At 47.1% G+C, this 17,930-nt stretch overlaps 1 protein-coding gene across 3 annotated transcripts in view; it reads right to left on the reverse strand.

The window, feature by feature from the left end:
* WDFY4 (WDFY family member 4) overlaps nucleotides 1-17,357 on the reverse strand; it is a 277,304-nt gene extending 259,947 nt beyond the window's left edge. The window contains exon 1 of one of the 3 annotated variants that reach the window (XM_073793353.1): nucleotides 17,234-17,357. The gene's annotated coding sequence lies outside the window, so the exon portion shown is untranslated. Of the gene's footprint in view, nucleotides 1-16,658; nucleotides 17,144-17,233 lie in introns of those variants that run through there. The other 2 variants (XM_073793354.1, XM_033841802.2) reach the window with 2 other exon arrangements.
* Between the last annotated feature and the right edge of the window lie 573 nt (nucleotides 17,358-17,930).

Below are 17,930 nucleotides of genomic sequence, written 5' to 3' on the forward strand. Positions count from 1 at the left end.
GCATCACGTGCCTATTTGATTTGTTTGCTCCGCAGTAGGTGGTTAGATTGCCTGAGACTTCTCAGACTGCCCTCCATCCTGTCCTGGACATTCCCACGAGACTCCCCTCATGGGGCTGCATGTGACTGGCTCTGGGTATAAACACCAGAGTGGGAGTGCTGAGTCAAGGGTGTATGTCTCTCAGTTCAACCAAGTACCATCAACTCAGATGCCTCCAGGAAGCTGGCACCAGGCCACACTCCCCCCACAGGCTCCTCTACCATCTTCTCTATACCCCGGCTTAACATCACACTGCTTTCTAAATGTTTGCTGATCTGATTGAAGTAAAGTGACCCCTCATTTTTTTTTTTTTTTTTTGGCTGCATTGGGTCTTCGTTGCTGTGTGCAGGCTTTCTCTAGTTGCGGTGAGCAGGGGCTACTCTTCGTTGTGGTGCATGGGCTTCTCATTGCAGTGGCTTCTCTTGTTGCAGAGCGCGGGCTGTAGGCACGCGGGCTTCAGTAGTTGTGGCACATGAGCTCAGTAGTTGTGGCTCGCGGGCTCTAGAGTGCAGGCTCAGTAGTTGTGGTGCACGAGCTTCGTTGCTCCACGGCATGTGGGATCTTCCTGGACCAGGGCTCAAACCCGTGTCCCCTGCATTGGCAGGCGGATTCTTAACCACTGCACCACCAGGGAAGTCCTGATCCCTCATTTTAATTTGCTTCTCTCTCACTTACTAATGACTCTGAGCATCTCTTTATATGACTCATAGCCTTTCGGATTTCCTCTCCTGAAAAGTGATTACTCATAACCTTTGCTTATTTGTCCTTGCCTATCTTTTTCCTGTTGCTTTGAGAGAGTATATTTTAGAAACTGATCCCTTGTTGCCTTTAAAAATCGCTAATATCTTCTCTCAATCCATTTTTTTCCTCATAAATTAGTTCATAACTTTTTTTATGTCACAGAAAAGTATTGTGGATATTTCCCATGTTGTTAAAGATCCTCTACATCTTCATTTTTAATGGTGTGTGGTGGCTGCGGAACCATGCTGATCCTTTATTTAACTAATCCCCTACATTTAGGCATTTAAGTCATTTCCAATGCTTCACTACTATAAACAACACTGTGATGACAGGCCTCGTGTCTAAGCCTTTCCATATATTCATGATTAAATACCAGATTGCAATACATTCCTAAAAGGAAATAGCTTGGTCTAAAGAGAGGTAAAAATGTTAGGCTCTGGACACGTATTTCCAAACAGCTTCTCCCGAAACACCTCATCAATGTACAGTCTTCTTATCAAGCAAGTACCAGAGTCCACACTTCCTTAGTTACCATTTTTTAATTCTTGCTGATTTAATGGGTAAAAAGCAATGGGATCTAACAGGCACATGAGAAGATGCTCACCATCGCTAATCATCATGGAAATGCAAATCAAATCCACAAATGAGGTATCACCTCACACCTGTCAGAATGGCTGTCATCAAAAAGAAGCCAATAACAAATGTTGGCCTGGATGTGGAGAAAAGTGAACCCTCGTAGACTCTTGGCGGGAATGTAAATTGGTGCAGCCACTGTGGAAAACAGTATGGCGGTTTCTCAAAAAACTAAAAATAGAACTGCCTTATGACCCAGCAATTCCACTCCTGGGTATATATCCAAAAAAAAAAACACCCACTAATTCAAAAAGATACATGCACCCCAATGTTCATAGCAGCATCATTTACAGTTGCCAAGATATGGAAGCAACCTAAGTGTCCATCAACAGATGAATGGATAAAGAAGATATATATATACACAATGGAATACTACTCAGCCATAAATAAAGAATGAAAATTTGGCATTGGTAGCAACATGGATGGACTTGGAGGGAATTGTGCTAAGTGAAGAAAGTCAGACAGAAAAAGACAAATCCTGTATGATATCACTTATATGTAGAATCTAAAAAATAAAACAAATTAGTGAATGTAACAAAAAAGAAGCAGACTCACAGATACAGAGAACAAACTAGTGGTTACCAGTGGGGACAGGAAAGAGGGAAGGGCAATACAGGGGTAGGGGAGTAAGAGGTACAAACTATTAGGTATAAGATAAGCTACAAGGATATATTGTACAACACGGGAAAAATAGCCAATATTTTGTAAGAGCTATAAATGGAGTATGACCTTTAAAAATTGTGAATCACTCTATTGTACACCTGTAACTTACATAATTTTTAAAAATTTTTAATTAGAAAAAAAAACAGTGGCATCTTTGTTGTATCTCACTACGTATTTTGTTGGATGCATTTCTGTCTGTCTGCTGCTCAGTGTCCTTCCAGACTCCCCACAACAGTTTTCTGGTTTCAGATAGATGCCACATGTTCTCATTTCAAAAGTTTACTGTAGAAGATCTCAGCTATTCCCCGGCATTAATTACCCCCGAGAGCCACATATCCACTAAATGTTAGCTCTGTGCCAGAAGACCACTGCACCTTTATCAGGGGTTGGCACAGAGTAGATGCTCAATAAACTGTTACCATATACCTGAATAAATGAATGAATGAACCTATATGCTGATGGCACCCAAATCTCTCGCTATATATAGCCCAGACTCCTCTTCTCAATAAGTTTTTTTCTACTTGGATTCTCCCCAGACTCTGTAAGTCATTATATCTCAGTCAGACCAACATTCCCATCATCAGCAGAGCCAGCCCAAGTCCAGCACGGACATCCCAACACACGGGATGGTGGCTGGAGCCAAGCTAAGCTTGTTTCTATCACATAAAAGTCATTTTGGGGCTATACCAGCAGGTGCTACTAACCGATTCTTTCAATAAAATGAATCAGAGGGCCTGCTAACACACCACGTTTCTAGAAGAAGCAGGTGAGAAGACAAAGTGAGTGTTGGGTCACAAGACACGAAAATGTGTTCCTAGGGAACACAGCTGGACATTCGGGGAAATATCAGAGCCCCTCAGATCTCCTCTGAAGTTAAGAAGCCATGTTTACTGAAGTGAGACGCTTGAATCATGTTCCCTTGAAAAGACGGATTTTTGAAAAACAAGAATTTCTAACAAAATGGGATCTGTGCATCCCGTGGAGAAGTTGTATGTCTCAGATGTCAAGCTGTGGCCGTCCCCTCTCCTGTCCTGTAGGCCTGCTTCGGTTTTGTTTGTAAAAGGAAGGACATGGGGAGTAGCCTCTCAGGGCTGCATAAAGAATGGCAAGAAGAAACCATTCTAATTCACTCGTTACCAAAAGTGTCTGCTTACCTCTGTAAACAGGTGCAGGCACCAGCACAGACTCTGGAGCCAGGCTGTTCCAGTTTGAATCCAACGGGCTTAGACCAAGTGACAAAACCTGTCCCAGCCTCAGCGTCCTCCTTTGTGAAATGGGCTAATAATGGGACCCCTCAGGGAATAAAGTCAGTGCTCTGGGACGGCATTTATTGGAGCCTCCTTTGTACGGGCACTTACCTGCATCCCTTCACTTAATCTTCCTTCCATCCAACAACGTCAAATCTATCAGCCTTTGTCTGCAGATGGTACTAAGGCTCGGAGCAGAGAAGTGACCTGCCCAGGGTACCATTGTGAGTCGGTGGCCAAAGTAGAGTCTACCCTGGGTCTGTAGACAGCACTGCACGCCGGAGGCTGGACTCAAAAGAGGCCTTGCTTGGTGCCCAGGGAAGAAGGAGGGGCTTAGCCAGGTACCACACTAAAAGTGTTTTGGATAAGTAGAAGTTTGGGGAGGGGTGAAGGGAAAGATGGCCTTGGCAGGATGAGAGGTCTGGAGGCTGCTAGGGGTCCCAGGGGTCTCCAGGGAAAGACAAGGCCCTGCTCTGTGCCGGCAAGCTGTTTCCCAGTTTGGGTCAGGCTCAGGGCATGTGGCACGTAGACCAGTTTAGTCGTGGCTCCTCCACATGCCCAACCAGGCCGACTAGAGGCCCTGCCTTTCTACAGCCTGGACACAGCAGCGAGAGACTGGCAGCTGTACAGGTACCTGCCCACTCACTCAGCCCCCAGGCGGAGGGGAGCTGCAGGCCAGAATGGGAGTCACAGGACTGGAGTCCAGTCCCAGCTTGGCTGCTGTACTGCCTTAACCAAGTTACTTCCCCTCTCTGAGTCTAAGTTTCTTCTCATTGAAATGGCCCTGGTGATCTCAGTTCCACCCTCTGGGCTTTACACACTGACCACAGAAGAGATGCAGGCCAGTGAGTCAGTGCAGAATGGCTGGAGAGGTGCCTGAGTGGACTGAGAGCCTGTGGGTTGTGTGTGGTGAGGGGTGCGGACCAGGTGCTCCCCTGCCTGTGCACTGTGCGCTGGGTGCCAGGTGACAAGTCTGCAGGGACCTGAGAAGAGGGATGCCCTATGACCTCTGGGACACTGGGGCTGGAAGTGGCCATGCGGGCCCCCAGGGTTGGGGATCACTGCCCATCCTCTCTCCCAACCCACCTATCCTGCACAGATCCATAGCGTCGTCCAGACTCTGCTTTGTAATATCTCAGAAGCAGAACATCCAGGCCATCGCGCTCACAGCTGCTGCCCTGGAGGGCGACATCTGGAGCCTGAAGAATCAGCTGGGTTACTGATGTTCGGGCGCTAAACCCACATTTGATTGACCGTCTCATCCCTGACTTCCTGTGGGGTGATCTGCCAATGGGTAAAAGTCTCAGGATATGAGATGTGATTTAGCAGCCCTTGGGGCTAAGATGCAAGGAAGCTATTCTGGAGGAAACGGAGCAAGAAGTTGTATGGAGCCACCCTCCAACGGGGCAGGTCAGAGGAAACCTGGGACTCAGTGCATTCTGTGGGGAAGCTCAGACCTAGTGACAAAGAGTCGCTATGATAAAATTCAAGATTGAAGCCCCCCCCTTTTCTTGTCTGCGTATATGACGGTCACCCTTTCTGGATTGTACACGCCCAGCGCAGAGGCATACCTATTTGCCATCTGTATCACAGGCATGGTCCCCAGGCCCAGGAGCTGGGGGAGCCTCTAAACCAGATGATACAGAACAGAAGAGCAACTTCCCATGTATGGCCGTAAATGACCTGTTTTCCTTTCCATTCAAAAGTCAGTTCCTCGCTGTATGTCAGCAGATCCAATGCTCTTCTCCTGTGTCAGTTCTCTCAGAAAAAAAATAACAAACCGATCTTCTTCCAAAAACATTGTGCAAGGTGGGGCTCGGCGTTGCTTCCTTCTTCCCCACCGTTACACACTAACAAGAGAGCTTACAAGTTAAAAGTTTAAAAAAAGCAAGTGAAAAGGGGGAGGGGTGGGCGGAAGTTGCAATGATGTGGATGCTCTGTTCACGCCACAGCCTACCGCAGTTAATCAGAAGCACGGAGGGGACAAGAACATTAGCAGTAGAGAAATGTAGATCAAAGCCACACTGAGATGCCAGGACACACCTATCAGAGTGTCTTTTAAAAACAAACAAAATCCGTAAGTGCTAACAAGGATGCGTAGCAACCACACTGTCACTCTCGCTGCTGTGAATGCAAGCGGTACGGCCGCTTGGGAGGACAGTTTGGCAACTTCTGAGGAAGTGAAACGTATACCCAACCATTACCTTCCTGGGTATTTACCCTAGAGAAGTAAAAACTTAATGTTCATATAAAAACCTATACATGAATGTTTATAGTAGATCTATTCATAGCTGCCCAAACCTGGAAACAACCCAAATATCTGTCAAGGCGTGAATGAAACAACAAACAGGTATCTCCATCCACTGGGACGCTTCTCTGCAGTGAAAAGGAGCACGCTACTGACCACGGCAACCCGGATGGGTCTCGAAGCCCTTATGCCGAGTGACGGGAGCCAGTCTCAAAAGGCTACGTACCGCCTTACCCCATTTACATGACATTCTGGAAAAGGCAAAATTATAGGGACAGAACATAGATTGGTGGTTGCCAGGGATTTCAGGTAGGAGGGTGGCTCCAAAGGGCAAAGGGGTGGTAGAAATGTTCTATATCTTGACCGTGGTGGTGGTCACACAACTGTGTACGTGTGTCCAAAGGGCACACTAAGAAGGGTAAAATATTCTGTCTGTAAATCACATGTCAATCAACCTGACATAAAAAACATACTGAGGTGGAAAGAGCACCAGTAGAGAAGCTAGAGGCTAAGGGTTTAGTCCCTTCACCTGTTTCTATCCAGCACAAAAGGGTTACACCCACGTGTTTAATTGTATAATAACTCCACTTGCTGAAAGCTTACTTTACTATGGCTCTGCATCCTGATCTCTGTATCATCTCACCTTATCTTCACACAACACCCCGTGAGGGTGCAAACAAACAGGGGCAGTATTTTACAGGTGCTGAAAGCTAGGCTCAGAGAGGGTCAGTCACTTCCGCACATGGCCACGATGCACGTTGTGTGTCTGACTGCAAAGCCAACGTGCTCCTCCTTAAGCTCACCCCCTCCTTCCTCGGAAGGTCACTGGTTGGGGCCAGGATCAAATCTCCTATGAACAGAAGCCACACTCAGATAGGGGCTCACTTGGAGGCCCTCCCAGGCCTCAGTCTCCATGTTGGTCAAGGGTGGAGGCTGCACCCCAAGTTCCCATCCACTTTTCCATCCAATTAAAAATACGGTTGACCCTTGAATAACGTGGGGAAAATCCCCGTGTAACTTATATTCGGCCCTCCACATCCACAGTTCAGCATCGTGGGTCCAACTAACCGTAGATGGTGTCGTATTTACACTGAAAAAATCCACATATACGTGGACCCGCACAGTTCAAACCCATGTTTTTCAAGCATCGACTGTATTTATTAAATGATCATTTGGTCAAATTGGCTGAAATAATAGACAAGATGGCTCAATTATAAAAAGTCAAAGGATACCCCTCACGAAAGAGTCCAAAAATGCTTGTCTACCCACGAGCATGATTAGTTACAATAGCAAAAAGGTGGAAACGACCCTTGCTGTCTGTGGAGGGGCAAGAGGAGAAAGAGCAGAGCTTGCGTCAGGACCGCAGGAGGAGCTCTCTGCAGCCTGGGCGTGCCCACTGGGTCTGCATCTCGCTCCTGAACAGTCGAGGCACAGGAGAGACCTCTGCCCCACTTCTGAACTTAGCAGCATGGCAATGTTGGAAAAAGCCCAGCAGAGCCCTCCACCAGCCAGCCTTTCCCACGTACTTTGAATTCCACCCTCATTGCTTGAGTGGCTCTGTGCAGCAGGCACACGTTAGGCACCTGCACCTTCTTAGGAGCACATGGCACAGGAGTAGCCGTACTTGGGGTTGTGGATAAAAGATGCACCCTGCTATCTGTCTCTGCATCTGAGAACACAGTGAAGAAAAAGTGGGCGTGAAACCGTGGACGATGGGTCCCGAGACAAAGAAGTCGTCAGTAACATGCCGGTGTGAAGCGTCCCCCTGCCTCCCCTGCTCCTTCTACTGGGGCTGCTGCTCAAAGGGGGTTTCACTAACATCCCAACCTGATCTGCACAAACCAGACTAAAGAGCTAGATGAGGACCCTGAACAGCACCCGGCTCAGTGAGAGCAGACAGACTCTCCAGACAGGGGAGGGCTGAGTGCAGGCGTGATGAGAAGTCACACTATAGCCGAGTCACATAGGCCGACACAGCTAGACGTGGGGCTCTAGATAATGGCGAGATCTTGAAAGTCTGGAAAAGGAGAACAATGTGATAAGCACAGATCTAGAAAGGTTATTCCTGGCTGGCATAAGCCAGGCGTAGAACAGGGAAAGACAAGCCGGGGGCCTGACGCACACCCCACACGTAGGTGACGAGCACTGCAGTTAGAAGGATCACCTTGGAAACAAGGAGGCCAAGCGACCTCTGAGATAATCCAAAGAGACGAAGAATCCACTTGAGTTTAGAAATAGAGCCATCCTCACCAGCCCTGGCTGCACACCTTGGTCCCCAGAGATTACCACTTAATTGGTCTGGGTGGGCCCCAAGCAGGCGTGTTTGCTGCAAGGCCCCAGGTGATGCCTGTGTGTCCCCAGGAGAGGTGGGGGCCTGGGAAGATGTTGGAAGTCCCCGGAAGGGTGCCTTGCTAAAGAATCCCAGAGTGTGCGACACCTAGAGAACTGAGAGGTGGGTGACTCATCCAGCGTCACGGTCCTGGTTAGGGAGAGAGTGAGGGACTAACTTTAGGTCTCTCCTGCTTCCCAGGAAACCCTGTGGTCTGAAGGCCAGACAGCAGGCCCTGGGTTAACTGTGAGCTGGGCAGGTCCCAAGAGTGCCAAGCTCACCAGCAGGCCAGCTCAGCGCATCTGGAAATGGGCCCTATGAGTCTAGGATGTGTGGCAGCCTCTGGCCTTGATAGTAAGATAACACCACAACCCTGAGCCTAGACTACTTGGCTAGACCTGTCTCAACCCCTCCCCACCCAGGGCAGGCTGACCCAGAGCAGCATCAGACAGATCTGTTTCAAATCCTAGCTCTCTTTCTAACCTGCAGTCTTATTGACTTAGGCTCTCAGAGCCTCAGTGTCTGCAGCTGTAAAATGGGAACAAAATCTTCCTCGCAAGGTTGTGGGAAGAATTAAGCATGTGAATATATGTGAGGCCACGTCCAGGGCCTCACAGTGGCACCTTCAGCCATCGTACGTGCCCCCCCCAACCCTACCCCATTGTGCATATTGCTGCCTCGACGCTCTTGAAATCTACCTGCACTTCCTGAGGGAATGTCAGCCTGCAAGGCCCTCTGTGGATGTGTTCCGGAGTCCTTGGCTTCTCTTCTGCATCACGTCCCTGCTGGCCTGTGCACTGAGTCTGTCCAATCTCGGGTTTTTTCACAAGGAGCTGGTTTGAAAGGACAATAGCACACTGAGTGGACCAAATTGAGGCCTTAAGAGGTGTGGGCCCAGGAGTGCATGGAGACAGGACTGGAAGTGAGGATTTGGTCATCTCAAATATAAAGATAGAAACCAGGAGCAGGAATGCTGTCCCCAGGAGCGAGGCTCCAGGGCGAAAACAAGAGCCTGTGCAGTGGGACGCCGCAGGAGGGGCAGGTGGGAAAATAGAAGCTCTGCAGACAATGGCTGGGAGGGTGGAGGGGTGAGCAGAGCCAGAGGTGCCCTGAGAGCCTTGACACCCAGCTCTAGGGCAAGGACCAGCGATCACCTTGGTGCAGCCCCAAGCCCCTCCAGTTAGCAAGTGACACCACCTCTTACATCAGCCGAGGGCTCAGAGTGCCCGCAGGCAGAGAACAGCAGATGCCGGGGCCCTACATCCTGCCTCAAATGACCCAAGAGGAAAAGGAGGCAGCTCAGGTTGTTTCCAGAAGTTCAGGAATTCCCCTGAAGACTAAGATGGGGACTTGACTGGCGGGAACCAGGCAGGTGGGGCAACACCTCCCACGGCCCTCCTCACTTCCTTTTTCTGATTTCAGTCCGTGCACTCCTGGCTGGCACACACCTCTGTGGTTTTTGCAACAGCAACAAAATATAGGAACTCATGGTGTCCTGGGGAAGGGACCCAGTTTTATATCTCGGTATGTGTACCGACTTCCACATTGCCAAAAATGGCCAGGGAGCAGTTCCCCTGGCCAGACCCTCGAAGCTTAGCTGCAACTGAGCTACCACTGTCACAAAAGACAGGGGCTGGTGACAGCACAGGTAACATGCAGCCCAGCTCCCATAATCAGGAGCTCCCAGCGAGGGAGTTAATCCGTGGCTTGGCCTCCACTGGAACGTAAAGAAATGATTCCTAAGTAAGAATGGCCATCATGGAATGAGCATCACTAACAGGCCATCGGTGTTCTCTAATCTTAGAAAACTTGTAACGTAGGTATTATTATGCCCATTATACAGACGGGGAAAGCAAGACTCAGAGAAATTGAGATTCAGAGAAAATAGGTAACTTATCTGAAATCAAACTGCTGATGTGTCAGAATCAAGGTCAGATGCAGACTTTTCTGACTCCAAAGCCCCCCACCCCCTTTTACCACTGCAGGCTGGCTTGACACAGTGGTCAACAGTGGTAAAAACAGACCTCAGGGGCACCTCAGGTACTAGCTGGAAACTCTTACTGCCAGCAGCTCTACAGGGGTTCCCTGGCTGGCCTTGCAGAGTTGTTGCTGACCCCTGGCTGTGAGATGTTTAGCACAAGGCCTGCCATGGCCCCCTCACATTGCAGCCAAGCAGGCCCAGAGCAGGACCCTGTGGTTTCGCCATCCCCCCAGGAAAGAGCTGCTCTCTGGGAGCCATGGGGTCCAGCGTTCATTAGCCCCGGCACAAGGTGGGCAGTCGCTGGCCAGTCACTCCTGGGCTGACACCAGCAGCACACCCAGCGTTAATCACTCACCCTCCAGGCTAGCCACCAGAGCTGCGGCTTTACTCAGCTTTCTCTGTGTTGTGGCCATTTGATTATTAAACATGTAAGGAGCAGAATTGCCCCTGATCCACACCCTGGACTTGAGGAAACAGACACAGTGTGGTAGGTGCTGGGCATGGAGGTGCCTGGCTGTGGGGCACAGAGAAGGCTCATGGCCCAGCCCAGAAAGGGGAGTGGTGGTCTGGAAGGGCTTCTCAGAAAAGACTGCACCCAGGATGGGCACTGGGAGATGAGGAGGAGGTGTCCCCAAAGCGAAGCAGACGAAGAGTCCAGGTAGCATGTGTGTTCAGAGACAAAGGTGGGATTCAAGGCTGGAGCACAGGGAGCAGGGATGGGGTGAGGATGTGTGTTGGGAAAGGACCATGAATGCCAGTAATGGACATGGCCCTCATCCCGTGCAGTATCCTGGGAGTCCCTGTGGGGCTCTCAGCAGGGAGTGTCACAGATGGCGTACAGAGACCCTCTGGTAGATGCTGAGCCTGCCCAGAGGGCCCAGCCCTGCCCTCAGGCACTCACAGCCTGCAGGGGACAGGAGGCAGGAAAAAGGATGCTGTAATACAATGCCTGAAATACAACCTTTGGAGCAGGAATCCAGCACTAAGGGGAAGGAGCAGAGGGAAGAGGGAGGAAGGAGCTGGTAATTGCGGATGAGGTGGGGTGGGGTGAGGGTGGGAGATAGTAAGAGAGGGTTCACAGAAGCAGGGACTTTGGAGAGGGAGCCTGAGGGGAGGTGAAGAAAGATTGTGGATGGGCTAGAGAGAATTGCTCCAGGGGGGAGGGCATGCAAAGAGACAGAGAGGTGAGGCTGAACCGCAGATGGTTTTGTGCCACTGTGAGGGATGCGGGGTGGAAGTAGGGTGGAGAGTGTGGGCAGAGGCTATGTCTCTGTATGAAGGTCTCCAGATGCTGAGACTCCCCCACCCTATTCCTCACCCTCCAAATACCTGGGAGGAGTGAAATCTCTGGGGGCTCACTGGAGGTTTCAACATCATTAACTCCCGATATGCTCTGACCACTCTATAACACAATTTCTTCATGTGTGCGTATCTTTTTTCATCTTTGACTGTATAACTCTTTATATTTTGTGTATATCTTTTAAAAATCTGATATTGGAGTGCTGCTTGGTAATTTTCTTATTATTGAAAATACAAAAATCAACAAGTGTTTCCTGCCCTTTTTTTTTTTGCATACTACTTTTCCATCCAAGTATATTTTACTTGTAATTGATGTACAAAGTTTTAATGCATTAATCATCCATCATCATACCATAAATGCATTCTATGTTGCTCTTTTCCTTAAATTATCAGATTTAATGACCAAGAAGCATCCTCTTGGTCGAATCCCCATAATTGACTCTCTTACTCCCTATTAATGGGATGCTCTGGGCATCTCCACTGCTGTTATGGGCAATGCTGGGAGAAAGGATCCCCATGCAATCTTTTTGTTTGCTGTGAATTATCTATGAAGATGAATTCTCAAAAAAAGGATTAACCATTGGCCAAAAGGGAAGAGCAGTTTTCACACTCCTGCCAAATGTTGACTACATCTCTCCAGAAGTGTTCCGTCAGCTTTTCAGTGGTAGTGTTCCTAATGCAAAGCATGCAGACTTATCAGGTGGAACCAGGCTCGAATCCCAGACAAAGCACTTACTGTCGGAGGGCAAAGGACCTTACCTCTCTGAGCCTCCATTTTCTCATCTGTAAAGTGAGAGTGATGAAACTGATCTCACTGTGGGGATCAAATGAGATTGCAAATACCAGTGCCCTATCTAGTGTACAGCTTGTTGTAAGCACTATATCCATTCTTCTTATCCTCCATCCTTTCTTTCTTCTTGGAATTATGTAGGACAAGTGACTTTTCACTTCTCTAACTTCCCATCCTTCTTGAACCATGTTCCTCACAAAAACCTTAGCCATGGAACAAGAAGCATCATTTCTCTGAAGGGTGCTTCCCAGCAGAAATATAAAACTAGCCACAAATTCAAGCCACGTGTGTAATTTTAAATTTGGGGGCAGCCACATTTAGAAAGTAAGAATAAATAGGTTAAATTAGGTAAATCTATCTGTTTAAATATATTTAAAAATATATTTTATTTAAGCCAATATATCAAAATATTATTTTAATATGTAATCAATATTTTCAAGTATTAATGAGATAAGATAGTTTATATTTCTTTTGTTGTTTGTTTGTAATATCTTTGAAATCCGAGGTGCATTTTACAACTTACAGCACATCTCAGTTCAGACTGGCCACTTTTCAGGGATGGCTATAAGCTATTGTATTGGATAACGCAGATCTGGACTTTGAGACTTAAGTGTTTAACAGGTGTGCAGAGGGCTTAGAAATGTTGCCTGGAGACATCATTTCCCATGCAAAATGCAGGTGCATTTTGATGGTTTGAAGCCCTTGGAGGGAGACAACCAAAGCAAGGCTCTAGTTATAAATAAAATGGGTGTGAACTCTACAGTGTGGTTCAAGGACCTCTGAGGAGCTCATCTTCCTGCTTCCCCTTCTGCACAAAATATCTCCACTCCTGAAACCAGGTCCCAGTAAAATCGAGTTCCTCTGCTGAATTTTAACCCCTCTATCCAAAACTTCATTCGAAAGAGAATAAGAAAGATCTTGTCCAGCACCTGTTCCCCTCAGGATTGAAGAGTAACAAATGAAAGGGGAAATTGAAACTGAGCGCGACCCTATGGGACCCTCCCGGGTGAAAAAGACCCTCCATGCCCCCCATTTCTTACTTATAGGGGGAAAAAAAAGCTTTAGTCTGTGTTTCAAAGAGCAGACTCAAGCAGTTAATGATTAGGACAGGAGAGTCACAGGACTCCTAGTTCCTCCTGAAGGGAAATAGATAACATCTGATGCTTATCTTTGAGTTGTTCTGTAGAAACTAAGACCCCCACCCAGGTAGAGGATGGTGACTACACGCTGAGCACAAGCACGTAGACCCCAGACTGGTTGGAACCAGAAGGTTGATGATTGAGATTCCCAAAACATCACCGTTACCGTACCACCAACTGATCAGAAGAAGGTCCATGAACTGATCACATATGCTACGACCCTATCCCTTTTGCCTTTAAAAACCTTGTGCCCCAGCCAGTAGCAAGATAGATTTGAGATGAGCTTAGGCCTCCTATCTTCTGAGTCGGCGCCTCCTCGATTGATAAACCTTTCTCTGCGCCAAACTCCGGTGTTTCAGTTTGTTTTGTGTAACAACACCCCCTCCCCCAAGTGGCCACGCTGCCTTGCTTTTCTATCATGAAGGCCACCTGGGGGGGGGGGGGGGCGTGCCAAGAATTCATTCCTCCGCTTGATGTCTAATAGGCATCTCCACCTTTACATATGTCCACATCGATATTCTGGAATAATCACCACCTTGCAAATAAGTTCCTTCCACCCTTGACCCAGCTGAGTAAATGACAGTTCCAGTCTCTGTGTTGCTCTGGAATCATCTTAAATTTCTCTCTCCCACACCCAACGCTTGCAACACTGTCAAATCTCTCTCAAAAATATCTAGAATCTCACCACTCTGACCACCTCTCATTATTTCTGTTACTATCAATTTGGGGCCAGCCACCATCACCTCCAGCCTGGATTATTACAACAGCCTCTTAACTGCTAGTCTTTCTTCTCCCTTTGATACCCATAGAAAGTGATTTTTCTTTAAAATGGGAGCATATGTCAGCAAGAGTCAAAAAAACATATTTTTAAAAACAGTGGCAATGATATAAAAATAAACCGTTTAAGAATAAATCTAGGCAAAGTGTACACTAATTTTATAAAGAAAATTATAAAATTTTATTTAGATATTTTAATGAAGACCTAAATAAATAAGGAAACAAACAATGTTCGTGAATTGGCAGAGTCATGTTCCTAAAGATATCACTTCTCTTCAAATCATATTTCTAATAAAATCTGAACATACCTGTTTTGTTGAACCTGATAAGCTGATTCTAAAATCCATATTAAGTAAGAAGGAACCAAGGATGTCAAGCCAGAATGAAAGAAGAAGAAAAAAATGAGGAGACTCTTTCCAGATACCAAAATTTATTATAAGCCTCTAGTTAATAATATTATTTAGTGTTGGCAAAGGGAGAAACACATTGACAGAAGAGAGCCAAGGAACAGACCCACTAAACAGATTTACAGCAGAGTTGTAGATTAGTGGCTAAAGAATGGCCTTTTTGATTTGTGGAGCTAAGACTCTTGGTTATCCATATGGAAAGAACAAAATAAAATAAAACATTACCTGCTACCTCACACCATATACGAAAATCATTACTAAGTAGGATTAAAGACTAACTATGAAGGGCAAAATTATTTTTTAAAATGTAATAATGTAAGAGAATAATTTTATGACTTTATAGTGGAGGAGAATCTCTTAGACAATACACAAGTGTATATCATAAGAGAACATATGGGTAAATTAAGCTTGTTTGAAACTGAGAAATTCAATCATTAATAGAAATCACAAATAACATAAGGAGACAAGGCACAAATAAGAGAAAAGTATTTATAACATACATAAAAAACAAAGAATTAACATCTGAATATGTACCGAATTACAGAAAACCAATAGGATAAAAGACAGATGCCCCATAGAGAAAAAGATTTGAAGAGGAAAAAGAATTTAGAGTGACCAATAAGCATATAAACAGATGCCCAACCTTAGTAATTCAAAAACTACAAATTCAAAACATAGATGGCTTTTCATTTGCACTGAGTTGGTATAAAACTCTAACAAGGGCTTCCCTGGTGGCACAGTGGTTGAGAATCTGCCTGCCGATGCAGAGGACACGGGTTTGTGTCCCGGTCCGGGAAGATCCCACATGCCGCGGAGCGGATAGGCCCGTGAGCCATGGCCACTGAGCTTGCGCGTCCAGAGCCTGTGCTCCGCAACGGGAGAGGCCAGAGCAGTGAGAGGCCCGCGTACCGCAAAAAAAAAAAAACAAAAAAAACTCTAACAAGATCAAATGTTGGTGAAGATGTAGAGCAACGGAAGCTTTTACATATTGCTGATGAGTGGGTAACGGGGTACGATTGGCTTGGAAAAAGTTTCGATATCATCCAATAAGCCTGAAGATTTATATACCCTACTACCTACCAATTCTACTTCGAGGATATATACACCCTAGGGAATTCTTGCACACACGCCCCAGGATATATGTGCAAGGAGAGCCCCACTAGCACTTACAAGTGCTAACAGCACCTAGCAGCTCATAATAGGAAAACAAAACAAAACAAAACCTAGAAATATCCCAAGTGCCCACTGGCAGTATATTGGGAGAATACTGATATATTCATGGATAACAGAATACTATCCAGCAGTAAACGCGAATGAATTAGAGGCACATGCAACAATATGGAGGAATATCAGAAACAATTTTGAGGCCATTCAGCAAGTCTTAAAAGAATATTTAATTGCTATTTACAAAGGTCAAAACCATGCAAAACCAAATAACATATTTAGCAATTTAAATATACAAGGTCGAACAATAAGGAAAGGCAAAAGAACAGTAAACCCAAAATTCATATCAACAGCTCTGAAGAGACAGAGAAGGATGAGCACACAGATGACTTCAAAGATGCTGACGATCTTTAAAACAACACTGAGGTGACAGCACACAGGGCTTATGCAATTTTTATTCCTTATACCCTATACGCTTTTTCTAAATTTTCTTCTCTATCTATATTTCAATATTTCAAAACTTCCCAAGTCTGGGGGACTACAGCCCAGGTCCTCACACTGGACAGGAAGGCCCTCCCTGACCTGACTCAACCCCAGCCCTCTCTGGCCAGGTCACCTGGCACACTCCTCAGCCTTCTCTGCCACCCTGGTCTCCACCAGGCCTCCTCCTCTGCACCTTGACCCTCTCAGTTCCCCCTGCCAAGAAAGCTTCTCAGAAACGCACATGGCTCAGGCCCTCCCTTCCTTCAGGCCTCCACCCAGAAGACATGTGCTCTCCCGGGCTTCCTGACCCCTACTCCTTACCCTCTGCTCTCCAGCCCACTGGAGCCTGTGGCACTGGGCGCCACCCTCCCCTGACCACTGACCCGGCCGTCTTTAGCAGTGCCTGGCAGGAAGTGGCTCTTAATAAATGTTTGTTGAACAATTAAATGGATGACTATGCAAAAAATCATATTAAAATGGAAACTTTCCATGGAAAACGTAACACACGAACTCCTTAGTTACCAGATTAGCTCCTCATGCTTCAGAGAGGTTGGGATGAAGGATTGGTTCTGTGTTCCATAAGGTGCAATATTAGGCGGGGAGAAAAGAGCTAATTCTTGAAACCAGTGGGCCTGCTAATTCAAAAATATTGATGTTGCTTAGGTTTGATGTGGTAATTCGGACGAGGAAAGGATGGCCCCAAGGGGTACCTACTTACCAGACGCCCAGCAGTGACCACAGGGCCAGGAAGGAGCCAGATCTCTTGGTGACCAGTCTGAAGTGCTCCCTTCTGTTTGGGACCCTTCAGAGGCCCACGTGGGGGGTGGGCAGGGGAGTCTCACGGCCAGCCCCTCTCTCCACCCCTGGACAGTTGGCAGACACGGGCCCGTGTCCAGCTTCTCCTAGGTGTGGCAGGTCACCTTCCTTAACAGAACCATGAGAAAGGGCTTGACCTGAAGTAGGAGGATGAGGAACAGTGCCAGAGCCTGGCCTGGCTCAGCAAAGCCCAACAGTGACAAACACCCCAACCCTGAGATACCCCAAGAGTGGGATACCCCAGCAGACCCAGACATCGGAGTGGCCCTGAGCACATGTGCCACCTGCCCTGCACATGCTTCCTGCTCCTCAGCTTACCTCCTCTCCCACACGCACAAACCCAGATCAGGCACTGGTGGTCACATGTGCTCCCATGCTCAGCTTTCCAGGAGGCGGCCAATCAGCCTGCCCTGGAAGACAGGACCCCCATGCCCACCTCTGGGCTGAACTAGCGTGGCCAAGAGCAAGGTGACCTACCTGGAGTATGTCCGTCAGGGCCTAGAGACGTCAGATGGCATGGGCGCCCCCATAACCAGCCACAGCCCCTCAGGCTTAGGGGAAGAGGATCGAGCCCAGAATCTTCAGTCTTTAACGATGTTTCACTATGAATCACTTGAGCTGGGTTTCTGCTCATTTCCTGGAGAAAGCAGAAGTGGAGAGTCGACAGATGCCTGATTCTGCCCACTTCCCAGCCATCAGCAGAGCTGCCTGAGTTCTGGTGGGTGACCCCGGCCCTGTAGAAAAGCCGCTTAGGGCAGTATGGTCAAGCAGTGCTGGGTGGGGCTAAGGGCAAAGAGGGAAAACTAGTAAGAGTGGACGCAGAGTTCACTCAGCCCTGGACTATCTGGCTGGACTTTCCTCCTTTCCTTGGCTTCACCTCTCCTCTCTGAGCCTCTGGTAAAGCACAGGGAACTATACTCGATACTTTGTGATAAGCTATAAGGGAAAAGAATCTGAAAAAGAAGATATATGTCTCTATATATGTGTATACATATATGTGTATATATATAAATGAATTGCTGTGCTGTACACCTGAAACTAACACGATATTGTAAATCAACTATACTTCAATTTAAAAAAGGAAAAAAAAAGCAATAACAACAAAAAAAAGAGAAAGGAGTCCCTTAAGATCAGTGGGTAACATTAAAGTGATGATGAAAGAAAAGTTTAAGTA

The sequence above is a fragment of the Tursiops truncatus genome, chromosome 16 (assembly GCF_011762595.2).
Source record: "Tursiops truncatus isolate mTurTru1 chromosome 16, mTurTru1.mat.Y, whole genome shotgun sequence".
Classification (NCBI taxonomy): domain Eukaryota; kingdom Metazoa; phylum Chordata; class Mammalia; order Artiodactyla; family Delphinidae; genus Tursiops; species Tursiops truncatus.